This window comes from Pinus tabuliformis, chromosome 9 (assembly GCF_031772625.1).
Source record: "Pinus tabuliformis cultivar Carrire ecotype Pingquan chromosome 9, CPIR1, whole genome shotgun sequence".
NCBI lineage: Eukaryota > Viridiplantae > Streptophyta > Pinopsida > Pinales > Pinaceae > Pinus > Pinus tabuliformis.
The window spans coordinates 1,567,459,922-1,567,480,623 of NC_142307.1; the positions used below are offsets into that span (position 1 = coordinate 1,567,459,922).

General features: G+C 36.5%; 1 pseudogene; it reads left to right on the plus strand.

Moving 5' to 3' along the window:
• Positions 1 to 9,950: 9,950 nt before the first annotated feature.
• Positions 9,951 to 10,304, plus strand: LOC149154625 (D-3-phosphoglycerate dehydrogenase 2, chloroplastic pseudogene; annotated as a pseudogene).
• Positions 10,305 to 20,702: the final 10,398 nt, after the last annotated feature.

Genomic DNA, 20,702 nt, shown 5'->3' on the forward strand with positions numbered 1-20,702 from the left:
AGCATTAAGGACAACACTTTTTGAAGGAGAGGGGCATGTTAGGTCCCTATACTACTAGTGTAACCCCTTATTGTTATTAGTACAACCCCCTTATTATATTGTTGTGCCCATGTAGTCCCCATATTATTATTATTGTGCCCCATAGAAGCCCACTATTGTTATTATTGTGCCCTTACATTATTATTGTTATGTCGGCTCTGAATATATTATGACCCCTTAGACTCCTATATATAGAAAGGAGGTCTTGTCATTTGTATCATCTAAGAATTGTTCATTTGTTTAATGTAAAGGAGTTTGCCCCATCGAAGAGGCTGAATTCTAAGGCGTTTATCTCTCTTTTCTATCTTTTTGTGAGCTGGTTTCATAACATCTAACTTGAGCCTTCAATTGGATTTCTGAAGATGGCCCAACATTCATACTATGCATATCATACTCCTCATGTCCTTGCACCTCTGAGTGTTTTTAAATTTGGATCACCACCAGTGGCTCGTCTCTCAAATCTTCCTGAGTGTCTTATTTTGGGTTTTCCTCATGCATGGAATCAAATTATTTCTCACCATTTTCAACCATCAAACCTATATGCATAGGTGGGATGTTGTCGACAACTTCATACAACTACTCACGCTCCTTAAAGGTGTTTGCTTGAAAGTTAATGGATTTAGTGTTAGTAGAAGAATTCCTCTCATCCAACACTATCATAAGAGTAGACTTGTGATATTCCTGATGTAGTTCAGGATTTCAGGGTCATACCCCTCCTTACGATCATGCAAGTTAGATCATTCTTCATGCGAATCTTGTCCAACCATGGAACCTTCCCTTTCCACAATCAACTGACTTGATTTCCTTTCCATTTCTTGTTCTTCTTCAATTTTTGTAGTCTCATCTACTTTTCTATCTCTTTTACATTTGTGATCTGACATCAATAGTTCCTAACATGTGAAACATATATTCTTTCTTCTCATATGATTTATGCCCTTTCTTGGGGGTTCAAGAGTCTTCTTTTGATTGGCTCCTCATCCTTTCCAGATCTGGACCCCTAAAAAATATCCTCATCAAATTTTTTCTAGTGCGAGGGTCCGCACTGATGGCTACAAGTTGTCTTAATGACTCATCCAACCTCTATTGGCCCTTGGCCAAGTCATCCCAAATCCTTGATGGATCATCCATGATAATTCTTTTTTTATTCCACCTTTAAGAGGTTTTGACAAACACTTTACAAGGTACACCACTTAACCATGTAAGCAATACACTATACTAAAAACAATATATACAAGGCTATGAAAATATAATAGAAATGTTATACATACTACTTTAACAACTCGTAGCAATCTTTCTTAATCACAACATGCACCCAACCCCAACATAACCATTATGTAAATATCACAGGGCTTATATAATAAGACACAAAGCACAAATAGACTTACTGAAATGATCGGGTCTATACCAAAGAACTTGCTCAGAATCACACAAATTGGCATAATGATATATATTAATCATATGATGAAATTCATAGTAATGAATTCTACTTCTAAAAAGGGAATGTGTTTCGCATGAATATCTCAGTCTCAAGGAGAGACTTAATCTGGTAGATATTTACCAGAATCTTCAACAAGAGATCTCCAGTTAAATTCTTATCTTCAGGTATTGGTATTTTGTCCACCATAAAAAATTAGCTAAGGTTTGGTCCTCCAATAATTTACACAAATGTTTGTCAAATTTTCTACCCAAGTTAGAAAGGGGAATTTCAAGCCTTTGTCAACAATTGGCAGATAAGGCAAAACACTTATAGAAGTAACTAATATGAGAGGCAATTAATTATTATATTAGCATCTTTGGGGCAATTACAATACTCAATGAGATTTAAAGAAAAACCTGATACAACTTTAGCAACCCATTATAATATTTAGAATAGCAATATTCCATCCAATGATAAACCCATAATTCTTTGCTACAACAACTTGATCCTTAGTTTTGATGGAAAAACACAGTCCTGGAAATAAAAAGAGATGGATTTAGCCTATTTATGGGCTAAATAACTATCTCCGAAATGAATCTGGAACTTAACCCCACTAAAAGAGCATATTCAACAATAGTAAGAGAAATATAACAACAAATAATATTATTAGACTCCCCTTGGATACATAGTTATAGATGACTAGTAAAACTTAGGAAATGAACAACACCCATCACTTAGTCTTAAATAAGCATAAACATGGTATTTATATGAAGAATGCACAACCCATAATATTGGTAACTAATAATAGAAATGCTTATCCTCAAACTAAAATATAAACCAAGCAAATAGTACCCTAGATCAACAATTCGAATAAGCACCAAGGAATGGACATGAGGAAAGGTTTGGACCCCTTTTAAGTAGCAACTTGTCTTCCATAAATTTTTGTAACTTGTCCCCTTGATCGAATCAACCTATTTTATCAGATTTCAACCCCATTTACGAGTGCAACAACTGTGGAACTTGGTCTCCTTAAGATCTATGAGATTTCATCCTCTAATCTCAGATTCAATAAGAGATATTCAACCACTCTTTTGAAGAATTTTGGCACCTGAAGAAACAACTTTTAATTACTTGCAACAATTATTCTCCGATAATAGATTAAGAATTATAACCTACGACTGGCCAGATTCATGCTCTGATGCCATTGTAATATTCTAAATTGGAAATATTAAGTGATTAACAAAACATGCATTACAACAACAACTAGGATATGCAACACAAACACAAAAATATTAAAACAAAAGAGAATATACACCAATTTCCTCATCCATTTTATTAATTATGAATGGGATGGAGTACATATAAGAATAAAAATAAGAACGTTGGCTTGCTACAACAAGCAAAGCATAACCCAGGTTGGAAGTCAGATGCCTAAGTGCTAAAATGCCTCCACTAAAAATCCATGCACTGGCCCAGAAGATTACTACTATTGGCTGCTGAAATGGAACTAAGATTTCAACCCTCAAACCTTCTCAGAACATTATGCAAAATTAAGAGTGACTTCCTCCCTCCAAACCCAAAAAAAACTAGTAAGGGTTTTGGCTTGAATCTGATGGCTCTGAAGACCCCAAATTAATGTGAATTTACTAGCCAGGCCACCAATGCACACTACTGGAAGGAATATGTTGTAGAACACTCCCAATCCACCTCTCCAGGCCTCCTAAAATCCTGCTGTAATTTCCCTCTAGATATCCCTATCTCCTCTGGTCCTTATCTCTTCCAATATCATGCTCTCTCAACCCTTGCATAAGACTTAATTAGTGACCCCTACGCAAGCCCAAAACAATGCAATTCATCCCTCAATAAATACTCCACTTCCAACACTACAAAATCCATTGAGAATGCTACCCCCAAGGCATATGTCTCTCCTGCAAAGGCTTCTACCAAAAACCCCCTTTTTCTAGCTCCACTAAGCCCCATGAATATCTCTTATGCACCCAAGGTGAAGCATGCACTAGCTGAAATGATTTGCAATGTGGCTCTCGAAAGACCGGGGATGGATTTCTCTCTAGTCTCCTAGGGTGGCACTCAAGTTCATTGAAGGTAGAGGTGGAATTAATGCTTTGGATTTTTTTTTCTAAACAACACTGGTTGACTAGGCTAAACAGCTCAAGGAAACTTATGTTCAAAAGTAAAATTGTCCAAAAAATCAAAATGAAGGCCTCCTTATTTATATTTGTTGGCCTCTCTTCTCTATCCTTGGTGCCCCCAACTCTCTTTCTCTCTCCTAACCCACACCTCCTCCTCCAAGAGTGCAAGTTCTCTCCTTGGGTCAAATTTCTCTCTCTTGTGGCCCCACATTCCACTAGAGCCACAATTTTCCTTTTTTCCCTCCTAAGTCCCAATGCCGGAAATGCCTCATCTTTCCAAAATTGTCTCTAATGTGAAAAATAAAAATTGGGGATATTACATAAATAAAGGATCTTTATTTGTTTAACACCCTTCCTGACTGGCCATTTCTATGAGTTAGATCTTACTTCCAGCTGTTAGGATGACATAGAAAGAACCTTCTCTGATACCAATTGTTGGAAACTAGGAAATTACGGAGCAGGGGTTGAATCAATAATTGTGTCTTTTAGTAATAACCAATTTCAAATTGTTTCAACAAACTTTTAAAATTTCCTTTTATTTAACAATTTGTAGAGTCAGAAATTAACCATGAATACAAAATCAAACATACAAGCAACACATCGAACACATGTAGACACCAAATATAAGTGGAAACCCATAAAGGGAGAAAACCACATTTTTTTTTGTGAGGTAAAGGAAAGCACCCACCCCTCTTTTACATATATTTTTGTGGGCTTCTACCTACACAGGGCTTCAACATATCTTTTCTTTTGCAATCTATAACTTGATGGGAGCACCCACTCCCTCTTCCTACAATCTTCAACCTATTATTTTTCAAGCTACTACTTGAAAGGATAAACCAATCCCCTAACAAGAATACAAATTTACTTAGCTGGTTTACTTGGACTTTGAATTATGAGTTCTTCTTTCTCTTTGGCTTTGTTTTGTACTATGTATCTACCTATTTTTCTTCTCTACTCCTCTATCTTTCTTTTTCTCCTCTTCCTCTCTATATTTTTCTCTCTTTTCTGCAAATTTCGAATCAAGTTTCTCCAAAATTCACTTATCTAGCAACTCTTCCACACACACACACACACAACTTGCTATCTATTTGTAGTCCAATGTAGGGATTTGAAATGATTTGGTTTGTCTTTCCAACTTCACATGGCCCATTCATTTCCAATTCTCTCCTTGGAACCACATTCTCATATTCATCTATTTTCAAGTTGCAAAAGTCTATAACCTCAGAAGACTTTTTAAATTCCATCTCATTAAAATTGTGATCATTATTTTCATATGCCTCTAGAGCTTCATTACATTTTTTATTTGATTGATCTTCTAGTGCAACAAAGTAAGAAGAATGTGTCATACCCATTTTATCATTATGGTGCATTTAATGCTTTATTATCCATATTAAGAGTAGTTTGGTTTATGTCAATCATATCTATCATTTTTGTAATGCATAGATTAACCTGAATTAAAAATTATGTCCAGTATGGGCTACTTTCTTGATTATTCTCGCACTTGTTTCTCCTCCTTGAATCTTGATCTTTGCATCATGCTCCAAGAATTGCTTTGAGGGTTCTCATCATTGGTTTTATTGCAGAAATTATGTTAATCTTTGTTCTCCTGATAACTATGAGAAATTGACATGCAATTCTCTCTTGACTAATGAATTTGTAGCAGCCACCCTTAGTCTAGTATATGTACCAAGATTTCTTCAGCCAAAAAGAACTAGAATTGTTGATATCTTCTATCCAATAAAGTGTCAAAAGAGAGGGTATGAAGATTGTTTACAACCATCTTGTGCTCCACATTACGACCTCCTTCAGAACATAAACTAATTTGTTGGAACTTCAATTATGATATTATATTCAACATGTATGAATAGAGCATCACTTTTAGACCATTTATCAATGATATCCTTTTAAGCTGACACATCCATTGATTCCAATCTCCATACAAAATCTCCACAAAATTGGTTGCAATTTTTCTCTTTACCATGAACAAGGTGTACAATGGCTGCCATGTTTTAATGGTAATAGGTTTGAACATACCCTACAAGAATGTCCTCCCTAGTGGAATGTTGCTAGTTAGCATACCTCTGAAAAATGTAAAAATCACCACACATTTAGGTTGTAACAGATATGAAACATTGGAATAGGAACCTACTATCACCAACAATGAATGTGGACTTTTAGATGTAATTGCAATTGTTTGTCTCGTCTGTTCTCAATGTCATTTTTCAAGCATAATCGAAGAAATCATATATTTCAATTGCACATATATTATCTTATGAAAGAAACATATATGCATTTTATTTGTGAAACACTATTGAGCTAAACTTCATAGATGGAAATATTCTCAAGGCTCTCGACAAAATGTCACACAGAGAGATAAACCAACAACAATCTTTCATAGTTTCATTTGACAACTTTCTCTGGCTATATTGAAATTGATTTTGCCTCACACTTTGAATTCCATCACCCATGTTCTTATGTGTAGAAAATTTATTTTGAGTAGCAATATGCATGCTTAATGAGATAAAGGATGCGTGATATGAATACCAATTCAAATCGCATAGGATTAGGAAGAAATCACACAGATAATGGAGCATCAACGTAGTTCACTGGACCAACTACCTATGCACTAGGAGATAATTTGACTAGATATTTGACTAAATATTCATGTAACTTCACAAAAACCTAAGTGTGAATGGAATAACACAAAACCATGTCGAGCCTTTGATATTCAAAGCCCATGTGCTTGATTTTTGCCAATACTCTTGGAAGTATGATAAACATTGAACACCTGATTCAAAAGTGAAATGTGTGAGTACGGATTAAACTATGTGATCAATAATTCTTCAACTACCTTTGCCATCAATCGTTCAAGTTCCTCATCAATCCTTTAGCTTCCTCATCAACATATTAGAAATAAATGGAAATACCACTAACCGTTTCTTCTACATAATAGTCTATGCTTAGCTCCATTGGAGGGGGATTTACCCCTTCCGTTACTCAGATTGTTTTGGGAGTTCATAATGAGTCTAGATCTACTAGAATTCCCTATAAATATCCTCATCTTTGGCATCATTTTCATTACACAACAAGAGGAAGTGAGATTTCTAGGTTGACAACATACCCTCCACTGGGTGCATCGTGGCAAGCTAGTAATCTAGGGCGTTTCTTACCAAAAGTACTGCAAGATCCAAAATACAAGGTTAAATCTAGTAAGATTAGAGAATATATCCAATATATGCAGGATCACAATATGATATGCAAAATTATTAGATTACGGCCCTCTGAAAATTATTTGATTGGGTGGATCCACAATAAATGGAACCACAATGCTTAAATAGAATTATAGTTCAGGGAAAAGGGTTTTCTTATAGTCATTTTCTCTAGCTTAGGAGATATATCGAAGTTTTTTAAAGGAGGGCCACTTTTTTTCGACAATACAATGTTCTTCATGCAATTATGGAATGATCAGTATGATCCAAAGAATGAGAATTTCCTTGTAGCCCTAGTGTGGGTCTGTCTCTTTTCTCTCCCTAAAAGATATTGCGAGGAGGAAACCCTTGAAGGCATCAATAATGCCATTGGAAACTTTTTCAAAGTATCAAAGGCTACCAAGAGACGAAGGTACACTTCATATGCACAAATTGGTGTTTATATGAATATCTCTAAGCCTCTTCCTACCTCTATAGATATTTGTTATCAATATAATGTGTCGAAGAAGTTTCTAGATTATGAACAAGTCCCTTTTAGATGCAGACGATGTCATAAATACATGCATCTTATTAGGGAATTCCTTATGAACACCAAGGAAATGTTTGAATAAAACCCTTCTTAGAAAGAGCTAGTTGATTCAGGAAAAATCCCCCGACGAAGTAAAAATTTGAGCCCCCGGTGTACCTCAAATCTTGACCAAAGCCCTAGATATGAAAATAGGTTCGAGTCTCTCTCCTCTCTGAAGGAGTCTCTAGAGCAAGTCAACATTCAGTGAAGTATTCAATAAGCAAGAGGTAAATATTAGAACCCTATAGAGGTCATGCAAAATTCTCTTGAAGAACACCAACAAAATCGATTACCATAGGAGATGATTAGCTACTTTTCAAAAGAAGATGAAACATAAGCCCCACTAGAAGATATGGATTTGGATAACCCATGACATATTGCCTTTGCAAAATCATGACATGGAAAATATGTGACATACATGAGAGGTCACGAGGCTAGGATTTTGTATAAGGCCTATCTTTAGTCAAGAAATTGGACTTGCATTCCTCACAGTCCAGTCTTAGGGGTTCAGAAAATGGATTTCAAGGTGGTCTCTAGGCAAGACAAAGAAGCCAAAAAATGAGATCATTAGAGCAATAAGGCACATATCCAAGAAGACCCTAAAAAATTAGTGAACCCAGGGAAAGTCAAGTTAATGCTAGAGGCATTCACCCGTTTGAAATATTTAATCCTCAAAGATGTTATTATGATTTTGAAATATTTAATCCTCAAGGATGTTATTATGATTATCATAGTAATATTTGATTATCTATTCTTGATAAACAACTTGTTATTTTTAAATATCTCCTAAATTTTAGTCCTCTTTTGGAAATTCTAGCTATATATAAATTTCTTTGATTAATAAATAAATCCTTTACCCAACCAAAAACAATATGCTTTGAATTAGCTTTCATCTTCAACTATTCTTTATTAATTTTAATTTTGAATTAAAAAACTAAATTATTAAACTAAAAAAAATTATACACTAATTTAATATTAATCTAACTCATTAAAATTAAATTATAAAATAAAATAAATTATAATAGTTATTTATACTTATGAAAATTTTATAATTTATGTTACTGAAAATTATAAAAAAACGCATTTACTATTTTGATAATTTTTATTTGAAATACGTTTGGGCTTACAACAACATTTTTAGTATAATTGCATTTTTTAATTACTAAATTGTTTTTTTTTTAATTAACACATTTGCATATAATAATGCTTTAGACATATTTATATATGTTTCTATGTGCTTCAACCATATAATAATGTATCTCTACATGCTTTTTGCCTTTCGTTTTTTAATTTTTTAATTTTGTAAACACTTAATTTTGTATTTTACTATTTTAAATATATATATATATTTTAATGTATGTAGGTTTTTTTTTTAATAATTTTTTTTTAAATAACAATTTATTAAAGTTTGTTTTTAATAACAATTTATTAATTTTTTATTTTTTATTTTTAATTTTTAATAATCTTTTTAATGTATGTAATATTTTTTTAATATAATTTTTCCAAACAATAACTTATTAAAGTCATTTTAAGTTGCCATAATTTCATTTTTTTAAAGAATTTTACAAATTTTTCCATTACCTACTTTTTAAACCAAATTTTGAATAATGAGTTTTTTTTCCATAATTTATTTATTTATTTATTTTATTATTATTATTATTATTTTTATTTATCATTTTTTTTTTATTTTATTTTTTTTTATACTATTATTTTATCAATTTATATATCAACTATTATTTTGGGATGCAATTCTACAACCAGGTATGAGGGTGATGTGTAATTCTGTCCATGCTCAACTTGAAATTGACTTGTATCCCTTTTAAAATCAAAATAATATATTCTTATTCTTTAAATTAAAAATATTCTCTTATATATATATATATATATATATATATATATATAGATTACTTAAAATATTGTAAAATGTAGTCTTACTCTAACTGTTATTAGTTGTTGATATTACAACTCAATATAAAGGAAATATGGTAAAAATAGTTAACTCTCATTCTTAGTTATAAATAAAATATTTCCTTATTCATATGAAATAAGAGAATTTTATATCAGATTTTAAAATTCTTTTAAAATAATTAAAATAAAGTATGGTAAAAATATTTCACTCTCATTCTCACTCTCATTTATAAATAAAATATTTTCATATGAAATATGAAATATAAGATAATTTTATTTCAAATTTTAAAATTATTATAAAATAATTAAAACAAAAATCAAATAAAGTTGATATCATTTATATTTTCATATTTCAATTGGAAACCTAAACCATTTCAATATATGTAATATCCCTATCGTAAATACTCAATGTAAAATCAAACAGTTATGAAATAGTAATTTAAAGTTACGAATTAGTTACAAAAACTAATTCTTGATATTCGTGAAAACTAAATGAGGATGAAATCAAGAAAGGCAGGCAATCTGAGGGTGCTCAGGGTTATTGACGAGTTTCTGACAAGTATTTCAATTTTCTCCATGGCTATTAGCCATGTACCGGAAAATGGTAACGCAATAAGTATGTGGGTGTGTCACTGGTGGGAAAGACACTTGCACTCATGGGTTTCGGAAAGGTTGGATCAAAAGTTGCTCGGCGTGCAAAGGGGCTGGGGACGCATGTTATTGCACATGAACCATATGCTGCTGCTGATCGAGCACGTGCTGTAGGTGTGGATCTAGTATCATTAGATGGGACCATTTCTACTGCCGATTTCATTTCTCTCCATATGCCACTGACTCCCACGAGAGATAAGGTTTTCAATGATGAAAGTTTTCGTAAGATGAAGAAAGGAGTCCCAATTATCAATGTCGCTAGAGGTGGGGTAATAGATGATGAAGCTTTAGTGCAAGCTCTTGACAGTGGCATTGTTGCTCAGTTTTTGTTTTGGATAGCTTGTTGGTGGAACAACTGAAAAAGATAAATTAATCTCTTGCATAGGAAGATATGACCAATAATGTTCATGTTCTTTAAAGTATATTTTTTATTTTTCTGCACAAATTATTGCAAGGAATTGCAAAGTTCTTATGCATTAAAATATTGTAGAGATATAAGTCCTCTTTAAAATATTTGTTGCTTAGTTTATGCATAGTAAAAGCTAAGTAGTTTTGTGATTTTCTTGAGAGTGTTAAAAGCTAAGTAGCTTTATTATTTCTTTGGGATAAATTACACAAGATTCTTGCTAAGTACCCAAGATATCCTCTTGAGAAGAGATGTTTTATATTTTCTTGGCAAAGAAAATATATTAGTACATGTAGATAAAGATTATATATTCCTCTTGGTAAAGAAAATAGGGTTTTTACTTGAATAACCTTAGTATGGGTAATTTAGTATATTACTACATGTAGATTAAGGTTATATATTCATCTTGTAAAGAAATATATTACTGCATGTAGATAAATATTGATTATTATATATATATATATATATATATATATATATATATATATATATATATTCTTGGTAGAGAAAATATATTACTACATGTAGCTAGAGATTGTTATTACTATATATAGGAAAAGATGGTTATTAGGTATATTTGTAACATTAAAAGATAAGTAACATTTATTGTCTTTATATAACATGCATATGTGTTTATGTAAGAAAAGATAGGATGAATTCTCTTTTCTTAAAAAGGGATTTCGTAGTCAATTTCCTAGAAGTGAATATAGATTAAAGAGGGTAATTTGTGAAATATCCTCATGAGTAGAGAGTTCTCTTGAAAAACAATACTTAGTTATGAAAAAATATAATAACCTATGCATAAATGAAAATGAAATGCACAGAGATAAGTCATAGGAGCCTTCTTTGGAAAGAATATATCTTTTTATGCATGAAAGATAAGTTAATGTTGTTAATCCCTTTGTAAGAGTTTGCAAAAGTTACATGTTTTGGTGAGTAAAAAGGTAAAGGATTTGTGTGTTGCATATTGGATAATTTGATTTAATTGCATGGTTAATGCATAAAGGGTTACCATTATTGTTATCTTAGTTCTTATGCCCAAAAGAAAGGTTGAATATGATACGCTCTTGAAAACAAATGCACAAGAACTTTTTTATGATACTTTCATGGAAACAAATGCATAATAACTTTGTAAACTATGTGAAAAGAACACATATGCAAAAGCATAGAAACAATAGTTTATTATATGTGTGAAGATATAACTATTGTGTTATATATTTTAAAGAGAAACATGGATTTGTAGAACTATTGGGTTAGATATTTTAAAGAGAAATATGCATTAGTGTGAATAAGAATTGTGGAAAGTAAAACAAGTATTTACTTGAATATATGTACTAGTTAATTATTATGACATGATTGATAATTATTTGTGCACAACGTTGTTAGAAGAAGCTTGTTGTGATATTATATTTACAACTCATGCACAAGAGTAGATGTTAAAAGATCACTTTTAGAGATTGATTATTGATTGATTAATGTTGTATCTAATCTTGTTGCCAAAGCTTGTTGATGACAACAATGACAGGAAATGATGGTGGTTTGTGCAACAAAAAAATGATGTTTAACATTGTGGTAGGTAAAGAACTAACGGTCCATGCTCATGAGTATGAGTTGCGGGATTGTACATTGAAAGAACAATCATGCCACAAGGATGTAGAGAGTGGTGATATGTAGGTAAAGGGTTTCATGGAAAATGTAATAGCTTTTAGCTAGATATGTGACATTTTAATGATATATCATTGTAATATTTTATAACAATGGATAAGGGATGGAATCCCTTATAAGCCATTGAGTGAGGGGTGAAAACCCTCACGAGCATTTAATAATAAAAGTAAACATTTGTTGGTTTTCACCCTACGGGGTTTCCAGGGTATATCGGTGTTCAATGATGTGATTTCTTATTGTGTCAGATTGATGGTGTTGAATCCTTAATGATGTTGATTCCTTATTTGATGTGATAATCATAATGTCAAGTATGTGATTAATTAATATGGTTAAGGGAATCATGAAATAGATGCAATGTTCATGAGACAATTTATGTTAATATACTACAACAGTGGTTCTCAATGGTTATGCAACTTACTATCCTCTATTGCAATTTACTTGATGTACTAATGAACATTATATCTAATAGTTGATGAGGAATGTGGAGTAGTGATTGTGGGTAATTTGTGTAAAAAATTCTAACTCCCTGCTTTTACATGTGAGGTTACCAAGGTGCGTTACAATATCCATGTTAACTTATATATTTTAATTTCAGCTTTGAAAAAATATAAACTTATATGTATATATGTGAACCACAATAAAATATTTCAATAGGAAAAGAGAAGAAGTAATTGAAATTAAACAAATTGAAAGTAATATTGAAATGTATTTAATTAAATTACTTTAATTACTTAAAGTAAGGTTCATGTTAACTAAATTATTTCAATGTCAATGACTTACCTAATAATAATAATAATAAATGTTTATATATCATATAAAGTAATTAGAAATTGAATCCTTATTGTTATAACATTTCAATTATTATTATTTTACATTTTGTCTCTTTTATTAAGGGTTAATTTTGAATGGAACAAATATTTGTTGAAAGTGCATGCTTAAGCTATTTTATTCCATGTATTCAAGGGAATTTTAAGGGGTTGAATCCATTTTTGTATTCAGAGAGAGAGAGAGAGAGAGAGAGATTCATCTTGACCATTAGCTATCGAGTCTCTAAAGGAATGCAATCTTTGAAGGTGCATGTGATGAGCCCCAAATTTGGTAACATTTTGGGCTCATTTGGCCTAATTATCCTTGTTCAATCCTTCATTTTTCATAACTTATGCATTATTTTTCAGTATGTTTATGTCATTTGTACGAATAAGGGTAGTCACTCTTCCTAGGTGGCTAACACGTGCTCATTTCAGGTTTTTTGACATATGTTGGAGCAAACCGAGCAGTCATGGGCTAGAAGACAGACAAGCTTGGGTTGAGGATTCGTAGGGGGGTTGTCTATGGCATTAAATAGCCTCCCTCGGGATCTTCACCCCCAACTCCGAGATCGAAAGGCCACCAAAACCGGATCTAGAAGGCAGCCAAGCAGATTTTGGAAGGAGCTGTTCACTCACAATTTGGGCAGCCAAGTCCCATAGATTTAGGAGGCCAGCTAGGGCCTCGTGGTGTATAAATGTTAAGGCCTCAGCCTTCGTGAGGTACTTTTGGAAACTCTTGCATATTTTGCACTATAGTGTTGCTAGCTTTATTTTGTTCTCTTGTAGCCATTTTTGGCATAACTCTTGACTTATGATTATTTTCTGATAATGAGAAGCAGTCCGATTTGATATCAGCTCTGAGTTTTCTATAGGAGCCGTAGCTCTTGGGGTTGGGCCCAACCTGAGAGCCTAGGGCCTCCTTCTTTGTACTGTTACCTTTTCTTTATGCATCGTGATTTTCCTTTTATGCATTTGAACGTATTTCTGTTGGGCAGATTTAGTTGTGTTGGTTAAATAGGTCACTGGTTATGAATAGAATTGCTTCAGATGTTTAAAATAGATTGGTAGGATAATAACAGAAAGAATCTCCAAGAAAAGGGTCAACAACACTCTCAGTTTCACCTCGTCCTTATTGGATCAGGGGCTGGAATTGAAGAAACAGTGCTGCCCCAACAAAAACACTAGTTTGCTTGACCATGCAATCCTTAGTGTACTGTTTTCATTTGCAGAAGTTAGTTATGGGTTCAGATCTCTGAAATGTTTCTTTGCATGATTGATGTACATGGTTTTCTTTCCAAATAAAGTTGTTGTTCATTTGTCTCACTGACAGTTAGATTAGATTAGCTAGGACTTTGATTATTTGTAGGATTTCGTTGATTTGGTTAAGTGTGCATCGTGCAGGGCATCTCCACCACTCTCTCATCCGCCTAAGCTTCGTCCAAGCCAACTGCTCCATCTCCTAGTTAGGTTCCTCGTCTCACATCTGTCCTCTTGCCCACGTAACCCTACCTTTTTGTGCAATCATTGTTTCAGCCTTCTTTGAGCCAATTTAGCCATCTACACCTCCTCACCACTCCATCCACCGGTCCCTGTGCCAGTTCAGACCCCTATCCTACTTCCATATCCATCCATGCATCTTCCTTCACTCACCCAACCTCCAAAATCCAATTCTTAAACATCCTGTAGAAATTTCTGAACATCCTGTAGAAATTCCTGAAACATCGTGTAGAACCCCTGCAGACTTCCTGTAGAAGCTCACGAATGAGGTTTCTTGATAGCCAAACTCTGTGAGACTCCCTGGAAGGGTGTTAGGGACTCCTTAGACCCTCTCTGAACCTTCCCAACCTTTCCCAAGCATTTCTCCTCCTTGATCCACCCTTGCACAGTAAAAAGCCAGTTAAAAGCACATGCATGATAATTCTAATAACTTATTCAAAAATACAAAAATATGTTTTCTGCAGATAGAGGTAGTCTAGACACCTGTATTTTACCTTCATAGAAGGAATAGCATCTCTTCCAATAGTTTGCATTCCCTCCTTTGCATCAGTAGGACTAGCTGGTAGAATTAGGGTTTGCTAGGGTTTGCGTTACTTTTTGGCTTTCAGTTTCTTTCCGCAAGTAGATTAGCCTCCTTTGAGTTAGCTTTCGTCCATCAGTTAAAAGGCTTCTTCTAAGAGCTCATAGAAGTTGGCTTAAGCCCCTAGCGGACTTGTGCTAGCTGACCAAGTGACAGCTGCGGCAAGAGCTAGTACTTGTGCATACAGCACCGTCGCTTCCAAGTTTGTTACGAACTACCGGGTTGATAAAAGTAAAGAAGGGAGTCCCAGGAGTTACATCGTTATTGCTGCAATACTGTAGCCCACCGTTCTTTTTGGCGCCGTTGCTGGGGAAGCGTCAGAGTATTGGTGATTGTTGCTTTTCTTCTATTTTCCTACTTTCACCTTCTGCTAAATAGTTTATTTCATTTCCATTCTGCAATTTCATTTCCGCAAAGGTAGAGTAGATATTTCTTGCTTTCATAGATTAGCATTTCATTTCTGCAATTTCAATTCTGCAAGCATAGATTAGCATTTCAATTCCGCAATTTCAATTCTGCAAGCGTAGATTAGCATTTCAATTCCGCAATTTCAATTCTGCAAGCGTAGACTAGCATTTCATTCCTGCAATTTCATTTGAGCAACATAGATTAGTCCTTTCCTACTTTCATTTCAATTCTGCATTTTCATTTCAGCAAGATAGCTAGTTGCAGTTCAATCTATTTCAGTTTTGCAGGTGCCAGAAGAAAAAAAAAACAAAAGCAATCAAAAGCGTTTCCATTTCATGCCTCATAGGAATAGAGATAAAACCGACAAATTCTTACCTAACACCCCCACCACTTCACTGAGTCACCCTCCTCTCTTTTTTGGTGACAGTGATCCAGAAGAACCTATAGGTGAGCCTCCTGAGATATACGAAGATCCTATAACAGAAGAAGAGTTAGAGAACACTCCATCTGAAGCCATGGCTGAAAACCGAAACGGTAGAAGAGAAGATGAGAGAATAGAAGGTGCCTTTCCCATCCGAGAGACCAATGGAGACATGAAAATGAAAAACATAAGCCCCTCTGCTTTACCTCACTTCCATGGATTGACTACTGAAGACCCTGATACCTTCCTGTTTGAGTTTGTTATCCTTTGTCGAACCTATGACTATACAGAAGATGAGAAAAAATTGAAACTCTTTCCCTCTACCCTCAAGGATGCAGCATTACGCTGGTTCATGGGGTTACCTGGAAACAGTATCACCACTTGGGCTCAGATGCAGCAAGCTTTCAATACCAAATACCGGGACTACTGTAGGTCCAAGGAAGCCAAGGGAGAAATCTTTTGGATGACCATGGGAAACGATGAGTCTTTAGAAGATTACGAGGAAAGGTTCCAGCTTAGCTATAAACAGGCTAGGTGCACACTTGACCCTGAATCTCTAAAGCTGGTCCTGCTCCGAGGAGTCCTTGAAGACCTTCTAGATACCCTTCACATGCTAGCTAGAGGAGATATTTACCAACTACCTTATGAGGATATAAAGACTGTGTTTAGAAACCACTCTAGGGCAGCTGGGAAAAGAGGTAGGGGGAACCCACTTTCAGCTAGTACTACTTTCTCCAAAGGTGAGGCAGACCATTGCCATGCAACTTGATACATTCCGAATGCAGCAAAAGAAAGAGGAAGCTGAGAGGGCTTTGGCCATGTTCTGTTCCAGGTGTACGAGGAAGCACCCTAAGAATGAGTGTCCATTACACTCAGTAGAGGTATGTTTCGTTTGTGAGGAGGACCACCCCACAAACTGATGCCCAACCTTACCTGGATTTAAAGCCATATACCAAGGGACTGAGGCACCCACTGAACCTCTCTACTTCCTCAACCAAAGGAGGCCGCATGGACCTAGACCTTACCAGCAGGGGATGCAAGGGACATCCCAAGCTTATTATAGCCCCAACCAATCTGCTCCTATGCCTTCTTGGGGTCCCCCTACTCATCCTTCCTGGTCTGCACCTCCTCCATGGTCTTACCCACCTCAATACCATCCTCAACCCACTACTCATTCGTTTCACTCACATGTCCAGCCACAACCTCAGTGGAATGCACCTCAACTGGGGTGGAGGCCCCAATACAACACTCCTCCCACCATTTTGCCTCCACCACCAGCTCAACCACAACCATCACCTCCTGCTCCTCCAAGACAACCCCAAATGCCTACTCAACCGAACCTGAACCCCAACAACCGACAGGCCCAGCAGGTATATACTGGGGAAACAACATGCCCTACCTATGCTGTGGAGATCCAGGAGATCAACCTACGATCCGGGAAGACTCTTCCAGATCGCCAACCTCCTCCCCCAGAGGACGAGGAAGACAAACAGGAAAGTGAACCAAAAGCCATTCCACCCTTTCCTGAGAGACTAACAGTAACCACACAACCCAACCCAGAAGAGAATGAGCTTCTGGGAGAACTCAAACAGTTGTGTGTGAGAATACCACTTCTCCAGGCCATCAAAGATGTACCAATATACAACAAATTGGTTAAGGAAAAGTGTTTCAGGCACCCAGGCAGGCGAAAAAGGGATGCCTCAACTATCAATGTCATAGGACAACTGTCTGATCTTATGTTGGGGCAAGTAATTTGTCCAAAGTATTTGGATCCTGGGAGTCCTGTAGTTGATGTCCACATCAATGGCACCATCATACCCCACACCTTGATTGACTTAGGGGCTGCCATTAACGTGATGACCAGGGACACCATGCTCAAACTCAACCTTCAGGGTTCCTTAAGGAATACCTCGACAGTCCTGCAGTTGGCAGATCACTCCACCATGACTCCCGAAGGGATTGTGGAGGATGTCTTGGTCTCTGTTGACTCTTGGGAGTATCCTGCGGACTTCTTGGTTCTTCAACCAAAGGCAAAGCTTACTGGATACCCCCTTATTTTGGGAAGGCCTTGGTTAGCCACTGCGGATGCTTACATAAGCTGTCGAGCGGGAAACATGACCATCAAAAATGGTCCTATGTCCAAGCAGCTAGTCCTATACCCTCCTGCCCAACCTCTGTTAGAGCATAACCTACCACTTTGGTTGGAAGAAGGAGAAGAGGATGAGGTATACTCTGCACCCTTGTGCACCTTAGAAACCACTAGGGGAGGTCCTCAAACCGAGGATGATTTGATTGAGACCTTGATTCAGAATCTGCCTCCCAGTGCATTGTCCTTAGAGGAATTGGTGGAGGATACTCAAGCCAGTACCTTAGTGGACCTCTGTGTGACTGATCCAACCTCTCCTAGAGTTAAGAATGTGGAGTTTGGCCCCGAGAGAACTTTAAAGATCAGCTCCTCCCTATCTCCTTCCCAGGAAAAGGAGCTGTGTAGCTTGCTGGCCAGTCATCTAGATGCTTTTGCTTGGAGCTATAAGGAGATGAAAGGAGTCCATCCTTTGGTCTGTACCCATCACATCTACATTAAAGAAGATTGTAAACCGGTCAGGCAACCTCAGAGGAGAATGAATCCAGCCCTTAAGGACATTGTCAAAGAAGAATTGCAAAAACTGTTGGATGCAGGATTCATCTACCCCATCTCGGACAACGAATGGGTTTCCCCTCTGGTGTTGGTTCCCAAGAAAAATGGGAAGTGGATAATCTGTGTGGACTACAGAGAACTGAATAAAGCCACCAAGAATGACCACTTCCCTCTGCCTTTCATAGATCAAGTGTTGGATGGACTGGCAGGAAAGAAGTTTTTCTCTTTACTAGATGGGTTTAGCGGGTATAATCAGATCCAAATCAGCCTGGAAGACCAAGATAAAACCACCTTCACTTGTCCTTGGGGTACCTTTGCTTACCAAGTCCTTCCCTTTGGGCTATGCAACGCTCCTGCCACTTTCCAGAGAGCAGTATTGAGCATCTTTTCTGAGCTGGTCCATGATTCGGTGGAAATCTATATGGATGACTTCACTCCTTATGGGTCCAACTTCTAGGAAGCATTGTCCAATTTGGGAAAAGTTCTAACCCAGTGCATTGAGATGAACTTGTCCCTCAATCTTGAAAAATGTGAATTCCTGATGACTGAAGGGACCGTGCTAGGACATACCATTTCTCGCCAAGGATTACAGGTGGATCCTAACAAAATTGCTCTCATTAAAAAGGTTCCACCTCCTCAGAAGGTAAGAGATGTTCAGAGTTTCTTAGGCTTAGTAGGATATTATAGAAGATTCATTAAGGACTTCGGTAAGCTAGCCTCGCCATTGTTTGGCCTCTTAGCAAAAGATGTTGAGTTTAAATGGACTGACGACTGTCAGAGGGCTCTGAATGAATTAAAGGATAAGTTGGTGTCCACCCCGATCTTGAGAGGTCCAAACTGGGCCCTACCTTTCCACATCCACACTGATGCCTCGAACAAAGCCATAGGGGCAGCCTTAGGACAAGTTGAACAAAAACTTCCATATGCCATATACTTTGTCAGCAAAAACTTATCCAAGGCAGAAATGAATTATACTGTAACTGAGAAGGAATTCTTGGCCGTGGTCCATTCCCTGAACAAGTTCTGACACTACATCACTGGCTATCAAACATTTGTACATACTGATCATGCTGCAATTAGATATTTAATGAATAAACCTGATGTGAATGCTCGTATTATTAGATGGTTACTTTTGTTGTAGCAGTTTGATTTGACTATCGTTGACAAACCAGGTAAAGAAAATGTTGTTGCTGACTTCTTGTCTAGATTGGATTTACCTGCAGGTGAAGAAGGAACAGTGGATGACCAGATGCCAGATGAACATCTGTTTGCTATCTTAGTACTCTCTCCCTGGTTTGCTAACATAGCAAACTACCTGGTCTCAGCACAGTTCCCTCCGCATCTATCCTCAAAAGAGAAGAGCAGAATTGTGAGGAAAAGTGCCTCATTCACTTGGATCGGGGGTAACCTGTTCAAACTTGGCCCCGATCAGATCTTAAGGCGTTGTGTAAGGGAGGAGGAAGTCTTTGACATCCTCCTAACCTGTCACGATGGGCCTTGTGGAGGACATTTTGCAGCCAAGAGGACTGCCTTCAAAATTTTACAAGCAAGCTACTATTGGCCCACGCTTCATCAAGATGTCAAAAGATATATCAGCCAATGTGACCGATGCCAAAGGATGGGGAAATCGACTCCAAGGGACGAAATGCCTCTCCAACCTCAAGTGACTCTTGAGCCATTTGAGAAGTGGGGTATGGATTTTGTGGGTCCTATCAACCCTCGTTCAAGGCAAAGGTCTTACATCATTGTGTGCATAGACTATCTGACAAAGTGGGCAGAAACCAAGGCAATCAAAGCAGCGACAGAAGAAAAGGTGGCTGAGTTTTTAAGAGAAAACATCTTCTACAAATTTGGCTACCCAAGAGAGTTAGTCACTGATCAAGGAAGCCAGTTCACCTCCAACTTAATTGAAGACTTGCTCGCTCATCACAAGATCAAGCATAGGACTTCCACCCCCTATCATCCTCAAGCAAATGGGCAGGTGGAAGTCACCAATAGAGCATTAGAAGGGATTTTGACTAAGGTGGTGAGCAGCAGCAGAAAGGATTGGGCAGATTGCCTGGTTGAGGCCACTTGGGCTTACAACACCACTTGGAAGACCACAACCGGCTTCACACCTTATGAGCTGGTCTATGGGAAGAGAGCTTTGCTGTTAATTGAGTTCGAGTACAACACATTGAGGATGGCAGCTCAGTTGGACCTAGATCTCAGCCATGCCCAACAAGAAAGGTTATTACAGCTGAATGGGTTAGATGAACACCGAATGCAGGCCCTTCTCCACTCAGAAGTGGTTCAACTTCAGAGGAAGATATGGCATGACCGGCACCTTAATG